The sequence below is a fragment of the Falco punctatus genome (assembly GCF_963210335.1).
Source record: "Falco punctatus genome assembly, chromosome: 5".
Taxonomy (NCBI): domain Eukaryota; kingdom Metazoa; phylum Chordata; class Aves; order Falconiformes; family Falconidae; genus Falco; species Falco punctatus.
The window spans coordinates 46900885-46913798 of NC_137584.1; the positions used below are offsets into that span (position 1 = coordinate 46900885).

General features: G+C 39.1%; 1 protein-coding gene across 6 annotated transcripts in view; it reads right to left on the reverse strand.

Annotated features, from left to right (window-relative positions):
* Nucleotides 1–12914, reverse strand: part of SYNE1 (spectrin repeat containing nuclear envelope protein 1) — a 316411-nt gene that overhangs the window by 271511 nt on the left and 31986 nt on the right. The window lies entirely within an intron of this gene.

The following is a 12914-nucleotide window of genomic DNA, read 5'->3' on the forward strand; positions in this document are numbered from 1 at the left end:
GCAGTGGGTTGATTAGTATCCAATTGTTGCAGCACAATCAAACTAGTAGGCTGCAACAAGGCTTTACTGTTGGTCAGATTCTACTGTCTGTGCTGTATCTCCCTCCAGAGGCCAGACCACACTACTCCTCCCCCATCTAACCCCCTTCTCCCACAATCCTCAGGGCTATTTAACCACTTAGTGGAACGAGCTACAGCTGCACATCATCCATGTCAATCAACCCACTGCCTCTGAGGCAAGGGCACAGCTGCATATTATCAATGCCAATCAACCCACTGCCTTCATTCCTCTACAACAGTCTACAATCATATTTCAGTTATGTTTATGCCTAAGCTCAGTGAAATGACAATTGTTTACTAAAGGCTTACAAAAATATAGAATCCTCTGTGGAAAATCTGGGCAGTTTTATTGTTGAGATAATTTTCACTATAGTTACACATATTGTAGACATGAAACTCTTCCAAAAGTCTACCGAAGGGAAAGAACGCAATTACTATTTTTGAATGCCTGGAGGCATGATAATTTTAGATACATTTAGAATTAAATTATGAATTTTTTGCTCACCCCTTCAATTATTTTCAACACAATAGGTTTAGCATTAGCAGTAAATGACAGAGCTAAGCACTGAAAAGGTGGCTACAAACAAGACAGAGACTCTGTCTTCACAAGAAGCCACGGGGCAACGGGTAAAAGTTGCAGTGGGGAGGATTCATCTTGATATAAGAAATATTTTTTTACAGTGAAAACAATCATTCACTGGAACAACTTCCTCAGGGACATGGTTAAGTCCACATCACTGGAGGTTTTCAAGTTGCCTATGGATGGGATGTCAGACAAAAGGTCAGACCACATGGTCTTTCGAGGATGCTTCTAGCCTGTCCTGTTCTTTGGCTCTATGATTTTATGAAAACCTGTTCTGTATTATTAGTAGGAAATGTGCTATGTTACTTAAAACAGTCATAATAATTTCTCACTATATTTATAAAATTATGCTCAAGTATCTTCCAAATCAGGTTCAAATCAGGACCTTACATATTAATTACTCTTCCAAGTGTGAATTGTAATAAAACAAAAATACATATAAGAACATATAAGAACTCATTTCTGAATCAAATGCTAACTCCTATGATTCATTGTTCCTGGAATAACACAAAAAAAAACCAACCCAAAACAACCACAAAGAAATAAATCTAGCATATCCTGCTCAAACAACTTATTACTTAAAAACATTCCAGAAACAAGATGATGGTTGGTGTCTATGGAGGTGCTGAAGAGATGTTAGGAGTGAAGAACTGCCTGCAAGCTGTATGTGCATACATCTTTCCGACAGAGGTCTTGTACAAATATAATGTGGCCTCAGATCACATGGTTACTCCTTTCACAGCCACAACCATCTGCTGTTTCTGAATGCCAGCCTTCACAAAAGACTTGAATGTACTTTGGCACATTCACAATGGTTTCATACCTTCATCTGATTGCCTCTGTCTGTCCAAACAGACAATCACTCGTTTAAAAAAATATACCAGTGGTATTTTAAATGTGATACTTCTCTACAAGTAATACATGACAAATTCTGCCACTTCTACTTTGAGCAGTACCAAATCGAGAGTCGTCCCACAAAGCAAGTTACTGTGCAGGTAGGTAAGTCAAAAACAGGACCACTTTCACGAAGTAGCTTCCTTGAATGCTGATGTAAGTACGAACAAAGATTGGAGTTCCTCAAAGACTAGTCTAAGTGTAAATCTTTATATATTTTCAGCCATGATTTTGGCAGTGCTTATAAAGTTGACCAGTGATCCATATTTGGGAAAAACCATTACAATGGAATCGGAATATCTTAAAAATTAAAGAAATTGAGCTGACTGAACACTGGAAACAGATAACTGTCACTAAGCATCTCCAAATGCAGGGCTACATACTCAAGGAGTAACATGAATTTCTGCTGTGAGGTGGAAACTGACTATATATAAACCAAACTAGAGGAAGACATGCTTTTGTAGCTCTGCTCAGGAATGTGTACTCCACTAAAACTAAAACTGCGTAGATTGCTTACTCTCAGAAAGACCATAATTGCTATCTGTAAATATATTAGAGAAAGGAATGAGCACCAGAAAAGGAAAAACCTATTTAAATTAAAAACTATGCAAAAGCCCAAGAGCAGAAGGCTGCGATGGGATATGACTATATTTAGGCTGGAGTTAAAGGAACTTTTTCAGCCTTAAGAACAACTCTTGGAAGCAATCTCCCAGGACTCCAACAGAATTTTATTGGTGTGGTAGCCTATAAAAGCACGTAATAGGTGACCTAGAAGACTTTTCCAGTTCTATTTTCTAACCTGTCCTGTACACCTACCACAAAAATACAAACTTCAAAATGAGGCAGAATTATCTATGTATAAGTAGCATTGCACAAACAGGAGAAGTACACATGATGTCACTCTTCATTGTGTGGCTTGTCCCACTGTACTGGGTAGCATGTGGGATAGGAACACCTATGCTTTACTGATGACAAAAAACCAAAAAGAGAATCCTTTGAAGCAGAATTTTAGGCCCTTATTGCACAGTGTTCCAGTTTACCCCAGAATCAGTTAAACAGAAGGAAAGCAAACCAAAACAGAATTTAAAAAAGCAGCAAGCATAATTATGGAAATAAAAAGTTAACATTGTTACTACTGTGTATAAACAATATTCTGTGCTAAAATACATTAGTATTACAATGTAATGCAAAGCATTAAGATCTTGCTGGTGAAATTTGTATTTGAAAACCAAAGGCTGAAAAATCTAGGCCCACTGCTGTTTAATATCTTCTTCAGATTTTTATAATATTCACTGTAAATTAATTACTGCTTAAGGCTATCTGTGGGAATCAAATACCACAGATAAAATTATTTTTTCCTACATACTTGAAGACATCTTCTGTAGATGTGAATTGGTACAATTTAGTTGGTTTAAATGGAGCTACATCAACCGCTGTCAGCAGAATTTTACTGCACTCATGCAGAAAGGAAAAATTATATTTATATACTTATATATATTTATATATTAGTATGGAATATAATTTGTGAAATCTTATGTATTTGTATAGGATTTTATACGAATAAACAATGAAAGACAACTAAACCACACGCAAAACTGTGAAGCGCTCAGTCCCTAACTGGGTATTTCTTTTGAAACTTAGGGTATCAATTTTCATACAAAGTACATCTTAGAAAAAAGCAAGATTCCAGTTAACCTTGCAGAATCACAGAATCACAGAATGGTTGAGGTTAAAAGGGACCTCTGGAGGTCATCTGGTCTGCCTGCCTTTCTCACGTAGGGCCAGCTACAGCCAGCTGCCCAGGGCCATATCCAGCCAGCGTCTGTATATCTCCAAGAATGGAGACTCCACAACCTCTCTGAGAAACTTGTCCCAGAGCTCAGTCACCCTCACAGTGAAAAAGCATTTCCTGATGTTCAGAGGGAACCTCCTGTGTTTCAGTTTGTGCCCACTACCTCTGGTGGTGTCACTGGGCAGCACTGAGAAGAGCCTGGCTCCATCCTCTTTGCACCCTCCCTTCAGGTATTTACATACATTAGTAAAATTCCCCTGGGCCTTCCCTCCTCCAGCTGAACAGTCCCAGCTCCCACAGCCTCTCCTCACAGGACAGATGCTCCACTCCATTCCTTATCCTTGTGGTCCTTTGTCAGACTCTCTCCATTATGTCCACGTCTCTCCTGTACTGAAGAGCCCGGAAATGGACACAGTGCTCCAGGTATGGCCTCACCAGTGCTGAGTAGAGGGGAAGGATCACCTTCCTCAACCTGCTGGCAATACTTTGTCTAACGCAGCCCAGGGTATCATCAGCTTGCTTTGCAGCAAGGGTACATTACTGGCTCATGTTGCTATTTAATATTCCGATGCTTCCATTCACCTGACAAAATGGGGACTAAGTATCAGTTTCTTGTGAGGGTTCTACATGGCCTGCATGATCTCATAATTAATTTCTTTCTTTTAATGGAATTTTTAGTATGCTGTTCATACATTCAGAGCATTCACCAATAATGGCAATAAACATTTCTGTTTATAGTAACAAATCAGTAATAATCCTAATACTAATAAAAAGAGTAGAACAAACCAACAGAACAGCTCGAATTCAGTAAGAAACAAATATAGACACGGTAATAAGGTTAAAGTAATACTAACTTTTTGGTACCAAATATATCCTACTATGTTGTATGATGAAAAATAGCACATCACCTAGAAGGACAGGCAGCTGCCCAGCAACATGAGGCAGAAATGTGAGGTGGTAACTATCCAAAAGTGAGGGATTTTCAAGCAGGTCACATTAAGCAATGTCCTGAATCCAAACTAAGATTCCACCACAGTGACAGTTACTTTTGTGATACTCACTCTTGCAGTCTCTGTGCTCTTAGTGTTAAATGAAATGTGAACATCTTGAAAAAATGCACTGGTTTGAATACCTTGTCCGATGAAGTCCATTCACCATTGGTGAGTTGTCTTCATGAAAGCTGCATAGGATCAACCATTTTGAACTTCAACCACTGTCATGCTCAAGTTAAACATCTAAATACCCCACTGAAAACATCTAATGGCCTAAACATTCAAGGAGCCCTCAAAGTGATATGAATCATAGCCTGGTCTGTGTTTTCAGTTCAGCCAGACAAAGGTAAAAGAGGCTGCAAAAATGTCAGTACAAACTGGTGAGCTACAAATACAAGCTGCAATTCTATTAGGTTTTGTTTCAGTAAAAACTTGGTTCCTACAGACAGTTCTACTATGGTAGCTAAGGGCCATCAAGGCCTGGAAAGCTGTATAATTGCTCAACCATGGAAAGATAAAAGGATCTAGTAAAGAAACTATCTGATAAAGAGCTAAAAACAGTGAAGAAATACAAACAGGCTTATAATTTACTGCAAGCAATTATTTAACAAGCCAAAAAAAATAAAATTGTTTTTCTGTCTATCCATCTACAAGCTATTTGTGATACAGTCTTAATTTTAAACTGGCTGCTTCTTCACTTTTTTTCTCAATGCATGAATGAATAAATAGAAACTTCAGAGTCATACATTTGGCAAGAAGCAGAGCTCTGGTTATCCCTACAAAAACCTGTCATAATGGGCCCAAACTACAAGCCTTTTCAAATTCTCAAATACCCTTGAATTTCAGCACTTAGACTCTGACAGCCCATCTTCATAACCCTGATTAAGCACTAAGCAGACTGCACATATATTATTCCCACAAAGAGTGGCTGAACATGCTTCAGCTCAGGGCATATAGGGCAAAAATCAATCTTTACTGCCCATAATTGCTTCATCTCCAAGTAATCCCAGAAAAACACTCTCCTGCATGCTCAACACTGATTCTCATGTCCCCTCCTATCCCTGTGATGGCAGCTAGATTTAGCTCTCTCTTTCAGACACAGAAGGGACAAAATCTGGGTTCAAGGGAGGAATCTGAGGAGGAAAGAAGAAAGGTATGGATTATCTAGAGAGCACGTACCCAGAAGGTGGGAAAAATCTCTGGCAGCTGGAAAAGAAAAACTGACAGAACCTGCTCATGCTATAGAACATCTGTCCTGGAACATACAATACTACTATCATTGCCAACACAACTCACAGAAGTTACGTGTCAGATGTAATTGTGTCAGTACAAACTTTATTTTCTTCCCTTCTACATACGTGATAAGATCAGTCTTTAGTTACACAACCATACAGGTTTTATCCAAATGCTCCCTATAATTTTTGGTGCAGAAATGGAAAATGCTCCATTAATAAATTGTTGGGGTTTTTTTATTATTTTTTACAATTTCACTCTCCCCTTCAAACCTAACGTTTGCAATTCTTGTACTATTTTTGTAACTTTGCTTCTCTATAATGTGAAAATCCTATGAAAACTAATGGGGGAAGGGAGGGGGGTAATTAAGTTCACTATAAAAAACACAAAAAAATCCCTAAAGCCTAACTATTTTGAAGAGAAAAACATAAAAGATAATTGGTTAATATTGTTCATTAAAACAATTTAATCAACTGAAATCTTAGGAATGATGGACTTGATCATACAACAAAATCAGTCTGTTCTTTGAATATCATTTCACCCCAAAATTCTAGGATGTAAGCTAATAATCAACAACTATGTATCTTCACTAACAAGTTTCATTTATTTATATACTATGCCAGTTTATTCAATAGAACTGCATTGATCTGAATGGAATGACTCTGACATAAAAGTGGATATTGTTCAAATTAAAATGTACATGTCTAAGCATTGATTAGTGTTTTTAAAGGTGATTTGGCATGCTCCTGTAAAACAACACCATAAACAAGTAGATCAAAATGGTATTGTTACTACTGATTTTGCGTTAAACAGTCCTTTCCGCAGTAGCAAATCACAGACCCCACCGTGAAGGTAACAGAGTATTTGTAGCAACTGTGTCACTTAAAAAGGACAAGAAGCAAAACTGTAGGACAGCAGCAGTAGTGCCTGTGCCCTGGGAGAGGGAAAGCAGCCTCCTGCCCACCTCTGTTCTTGCCAGCTTAGCAGAGATTGAACTTGAGTTCAGCAGGAGCTGGTGCAGCAAAGCATGAGGCTTCTGGATAATGCTTCCATGAAGGGAAGGGCAGCAGTGGCCTGCAAGCAAATTATCCTCCTCATCCCTAATAGCCTAGGGCAAGCAAGGCTTAACTTCAAGTGTTTATGATACATGGGGATTGCCCTTTAGACAGAAGTAAGATGGTAACTTTGCATTGTGACAATTAATTTTTAAAAGGCCTACTAGGCTATTATCTCTCTTCTGTGTGCCTTTTTTTTTTTTCAGCAATAAATTATATTCTTAATCATTTACTTAAACATCACTATGATCTTAGTCATCATTCATGCCCGAATCCTGCCCCGTGCAAACTAATGAGAATTTTGCCAGTGAATGAAAGAAGCATTTGTCATTGAGATTATACCTCAGATTGGCAACCATTTCTAACGTGAAAAGCAAAGGTACACTTTTATATTATTGTTTTATAGAATATGCATTGTTAAAGCAAAAATATTTCCATCACGCAAAGGTTTCCTGTTACTGGGCCCTGCTGATTAAACTCCTGCACTTACCACCTCCGAGCATCAATTTTTCCTAGAAATAATAATTTTGCAAGAAGCCTGAAAACTGGAAGATATACTGGGTTCATCAAGTCTACAACTGCTCAGAGGAAAAACTTCTTTCTGTTCTCCTGTGGGAACCCTACTCCAATTAAACTGACTGCATCTTCATTTTGACGGATATATTCTTCTGTATAAAAATAAGCAAAAAAAAGGTATTTCTTCATAGATCATTTCATATGTACTGGATATCCAAAACCACATTAAAATGGTATGAAAAAGAAGATATGATAAGCATATCCAGAGCAGAACAGAACAAAACAGAACAAAACAGAACAAAAACCCCAGCACCCATCATAACAAAAAGAAACATCTCACAAAATGCATAAAGACAATGACATCTGAAATTTCCCCAGGGACAACTCTGTGACTAAGCACTGTTCACATTTAATATATTCATTGTCAAGCCCAGCAGTTCTTATTTATATTTTTAATCAGAAAAATTCTTCAAGGTTTCATCACAGCTTTTACATAAGTGAATAACTGCAGACTACCTACAGGGGCATCTGAAACACTGTGAAGGAAAACCCCCCACTCCACTGAAGCAACAGGATGTCTTGCTAATGATAGTAATTGTGCCAGAACTGAACGTGGAGCTTTTATTAAAAATTCTAAAACTAAGGTTGTAACATCGAGATAGCAACATGCAACCTGAATACTTTATCCCAAATAGGGGACCTTATGCATATGGGATCCATGTCTTGCATCATTTGCCCTGTAAGGAGATGCTAAGGGATGTGATCTGGTTCAGCCTGAGGAAGACAAAGCTGCCCTAGCTGCAGCCTGCTGGCACGTATGGGGAGGCCAGTAAGATGATGGAGCTGGGTTCTCCAGTAGTATGGCCGGAGGATGAGAGACAATGGGCAGAAGCTGAAACAAGAGGTGCTGTTTCAAGAAAGGAAATGCTTCCTCACTCAGAGGACTGTCAAATAGTGGCTCAGGTCACCCAGAGAGGCTGTGCCATCTGTGTGCCTGGAGATAAAGCCCTGACCAACCTGGTTTGAGCTCACAGCTGACCCACCTGTAAGCCAGAAGCTGAACCACAGACCTCCTTCCAGTCTGAATTTTCCTATCATCCTATGGCACATACCCTCCTGACAAAGACAGAATGAAAATCACACTTTGCAAATAACTAATAGGAGCAAAAACCAGTGAAGTTTATTCAGTAGACCAGACACAGTAACTGGAAAAGCACATGTAGACATCCTGCTTTAAGGAGGCTTGTTCATCCCATACTAGCATACATGTGCAGAACGGAAAGCAGTTATAAGACTGTTCACTCATCCATAGACAAAAGTAGTCACAACTACACACATTTAGAAAGTTTTTTTTGAAAGTGCTATTTTATTGAATCTCCTGAGTTTGAAATTTCTCAGTTCCATGTAATTTTCACCTACTGTAAGGTTCCAAAACAATCCTAATGAATACTCCCCACTACCAGGAACACCAGTGCTTGACCTCCAGCCCTGGAACAGATAAACCTGACAAGTACATTTCAGAACCCTTGACATTTCACTGCCAGTAGTTAAGGAAGTAACAAAAACATCAGTCTCAGGGAGCACCTGTAAGGTGCACGCATTTTGATTTGCCACAAATTTCCAGAAAAAAAATCTTTGTCTTGGTCTAATTCATACTCAAGCAGAAAAATACAGTAAGAATACATTTTCAAGGACAAAAAAAATCCCCTTTCCTTCAGCTCATTCGCATCTTACACCAGATAATGAGCTTCAGAAGAACCTCTGCAAGCTAAATATGCATGTATGTGTATATGTGGGCATCAGGCACACCCATTTAGCTGTAGTCCAAAATGCCTTGCTTAGCCACACCCCCACGGGTACTCAGCAGTAATTAACATTAAGCAATAAGTGCAAGCTTGACTTAGTCATGGCAATACCTCAGGGTTGGTAAATCTTGTACCAGCCACTGCAGCCACACAAGAAACCTAAACTAACATTATGTGGCATAGAAAGTGGGACAGTATTATCACAGCAACTAAGATCAAAACACAGTTGAACTGTCATAAGCCTAAGGTGCCCCTAAAGCCAACCTCAAGGCAATCTTAGCACCTACAACTAATTAAACCCCATGAAAGCTAGGACACAAACTGGGATTAGACACCCCACTATGTCTGGCCCCTAAATCTTGATGTTTACCTCACCAAAGCATCCGCCTGAGAACTAGAAGCACAAATGCTTAAAACTCTAAGGACCTGGCAGTACCCCAAACCCACCGGGATGAGCCTGCTCTGTAATCGACAGTTCACGGTACACCCTGCCACTTCTTGCCAAAGCAGCCTACATACCACCATCGTCAGCTCAACTCCACTGAGAGCTCAGCAGTGAGTGCAATAGCCCAACCCCACTAGCAATACAGGTCAAGGTATATCCTATGGAGTGGAAGAAATGTCCTGCATTTTCTAAGGTAGAAAGTTCATGGAAGGGGGCATGGAACCACCCCTAGAAGGCGGATTTAGCAGTATAGCCAGACAATAGTGCTCTCTTTAAGCTGGCCCTGGGGCATGTACATACCATCTGTCATCCTCCTCACAAGCTACAAACCCTAATAACTGATACCCCCATCAGCTGAAGCTGAGGTAAGTTGTAACAACGTAAGTGTACTGGAAGGTGAACTTGGCACACCAAGACGTAGCTATAACATTAGAGCATTGAGCTTACACCTGAAAGATACCTGCCACATGTGCATTTTATAAGGCACTCCATGGAACTATCTGCAGCTAAGTGATGCAAACTATAAAGCTACAATGCCAAACATAAGAATTTATTGAAATGTTTCCTATTTTGTTGAACAGTTACATTGAACATTATACTGTTCTGGTTGTATTTATTCCAGCCTTTGGTCAGCTATGATGCAACACCCTGCAGAATGAAAAAGCAAAGTAGCATGGAATTTACTGCCCTTTTCTTTACAGAAAGAAAACCCCTAACAGACCTTCCAGATTCTACATCCATTTTATTCTCCTGGAGCAGTATGGAACTAGGTTCCCTTAAACCAAGGATCTGATCCAAAGATGAAGTCAGATCAACGCTGGCATAGTTCTGGGGTTGGGTTTTTTTCAGACATCTTTATAATATTCCTGCTGTGCAAGTATATGCTGATTGCTATCAGTGGCAATGACTAGGCAGCTAATTACAGGTTCAGAAGACATTAGCAGTCAGTATAAGAACATCCATACATGTTCCAATGGGCACAACATGCTGTTTGTATCCATAAGCACAGAGACAGTAACCTCATGAACTGAGAGACTATGGTAGGTAGAATATTGACATGCTGCAGGATTTCCGTGTATCTGTAGGACCAGAAAAAGAGTAGAGTGCATGAATGTTCATTGTAGAGGCAAAATTTCTTCCAAATTTCCTGTGGGCCCTCTAAACGTGCTAAATTACAAACTCAAACTCTTTCAGTTCTACATAAACTGCTCCCTTTCACCTGAAAAGTGATAGAGAAATTCATTTGATATGTCTAAACTAGTGGACCTGGTGATCCTGAAATACACTAGACATAAGCACGTATCCCAACTCATAAGGAGATGACAACTTGGCTGCATTAAATCCCTACTATCCCAAGCCTGGCTTCATTTAGGAAAGGGCAAGGATCAGAGAAGACATAGGACACCCCCAGATGACTTCTTTTCTGGGTGTTCAAGATGCAAGGAATCTCAGACACGTGTACAAACATTACTGCAGACTCCAACTTTTTCTCTTTACAAGCTTTACTTCATGCTCAGTAGAGTCAACAGAAAGTCTTTATTGCTGTGTAATATCACACTTCATTTCACTCAACATGAAAAATTGTAACTGAATCACAAAAAATGCAATGCTTTGTGAGAAGTATATACCTTCTAAGAAATAGCCAGAAATGTTGAACAAAGTCAGAATAAAAATACAGGTAAATCCACTGATGTTAATTTCTATATATACTATATAACAAACTTAATCACTTAATAATATATTTTTAAATGAGAGGATTAAATAGTAGCCTATGGTTAGCAGGATAATATCTTCCCTAAAATTTGTACATATTACAGAAACATATGGTAAAAGCACCTGAGTAAAACTACGTTAAAACAAATCTTGAGAAAGCAGCATCTTGTTTTGCTGGTTTTTTTTTTCACTGCATCCAAGTTTTTTCTTCCTTTTGTTTTTAGTTAACATAGTATGAAAAAAAATTTACAGAAGTTGTAACTGTAACCTATATACTGTGCTTGTTTTGTACCACTATTGTTTTATTCATTACATTTACATATATCTCAATTTTCTGTGTCATTGTTTCATGACATACCTGAGGCCACATTCTAGAAAGCTTAAAAGCTCATGGCCTGCACTGAGCCAGTCCACTGACATCATTAAGGTTGCACAACAGTAAATCAGACCACAATGAAAACCACAGTAAGCTCAGCTTATGTACATTGGAGCCTACATTCAATTGGTAAGGTCAGACTAAATGAAAAGAAAACCAGGCCACACAGATTTAAACTTTAACTGTTTTAATCAGTCTTTTTGCTTTTGAAACTCCCTAGAATGCTTCTACTGTATTCCCAAAATAGCAAACCAAAATTATCATGAGAACCCACACAGAAAAAAAAGTATCTGAATTTCACAATCTGTAAACAAAATCCCTGAGGCCCTTCAGGACTCATAAGAGAATTTGTTAGTTTTGTCTAAAAATAACAGAATACTGAAAGGCAAAACATGAGAACTGTGCTGTAGATCAGAATATCACAATCATGATGATGAATTCAGTGAACGGTAACTGCAGTTCATCAAAAATTACCACCCCCAAACACAGGCTTATTTTTAAATTAACTTTTAAAAACACATGAAGATCTAGGTTATTAGGCAAAGATCTAACAGTTAAGATACATTACGTTAAAGCTGCCTCCCACATCTGAAGTATGGACCCTGTAAGAAGTCAGAGCAGCAACTGCAGCTTCCAAAAAGTCACGTCCCTTCTGTTCCCACAGCAGTAGCCACTACCCCGACTCCACAGGGGAAGCAGCAGCTCCAGCTTGGGCTTCCAGGGCTCTGGCACAGGCAAAGTAGGCAGCACAGTGGTGACCTTGTTCCTGTCCAGCAACGTGCTGCCTTTACTTTATGTATGCCAAATGCACTCCTGTTAAATATATTACTTTCTCAAGAGGTGTTAAAGAAGCGCTGGGCAGGCTGCTGGTGCAGAAGGATGCAATGGCAACAGGAAGGACAGACCAAGAGCTGAATTTTGTTTCCTGCTTAGAAATAGAGCTGCATGGCCATATGCCGTAACTGAGATGCAACTGTGGTGCTGGCTCAGGAACAGAACAAGTGAACCTGATTTACAACACCAACAGGTATTTCCTACCAGGCTGTAGCAACTGATGAAACTCACGCTAAACAGGACCTCGCAACACATTTGTGGAACAACATTTGCCTCTTACTCTCCTTATGACAAGAATGGTATTTCTCTGTTAGCATTTATTCAAACAAAAGAAAATGGTGTTTGTTTAGCTCCTCTGCAGTTTGCGGTAAGAATGTATAATAGAGACGATGGATAAGCCAGGTAAAGGCAACAATTGGTTTGTTTCAAGCAAGGTCTGTGCTGCCCTAAGAAGTCAGCTGCTCATTCTGCTTTGTGCATGTCCACTGGAGAGCAGCAAGAGACCTCAGGCCATTCTGAACTAATAAATATCTAAATACCTACATGATGTCAGAAAATAAAATATTTGCTTATGGTAATTCATATTACGGTATTATCAGTTCATGAAATGAATTTTC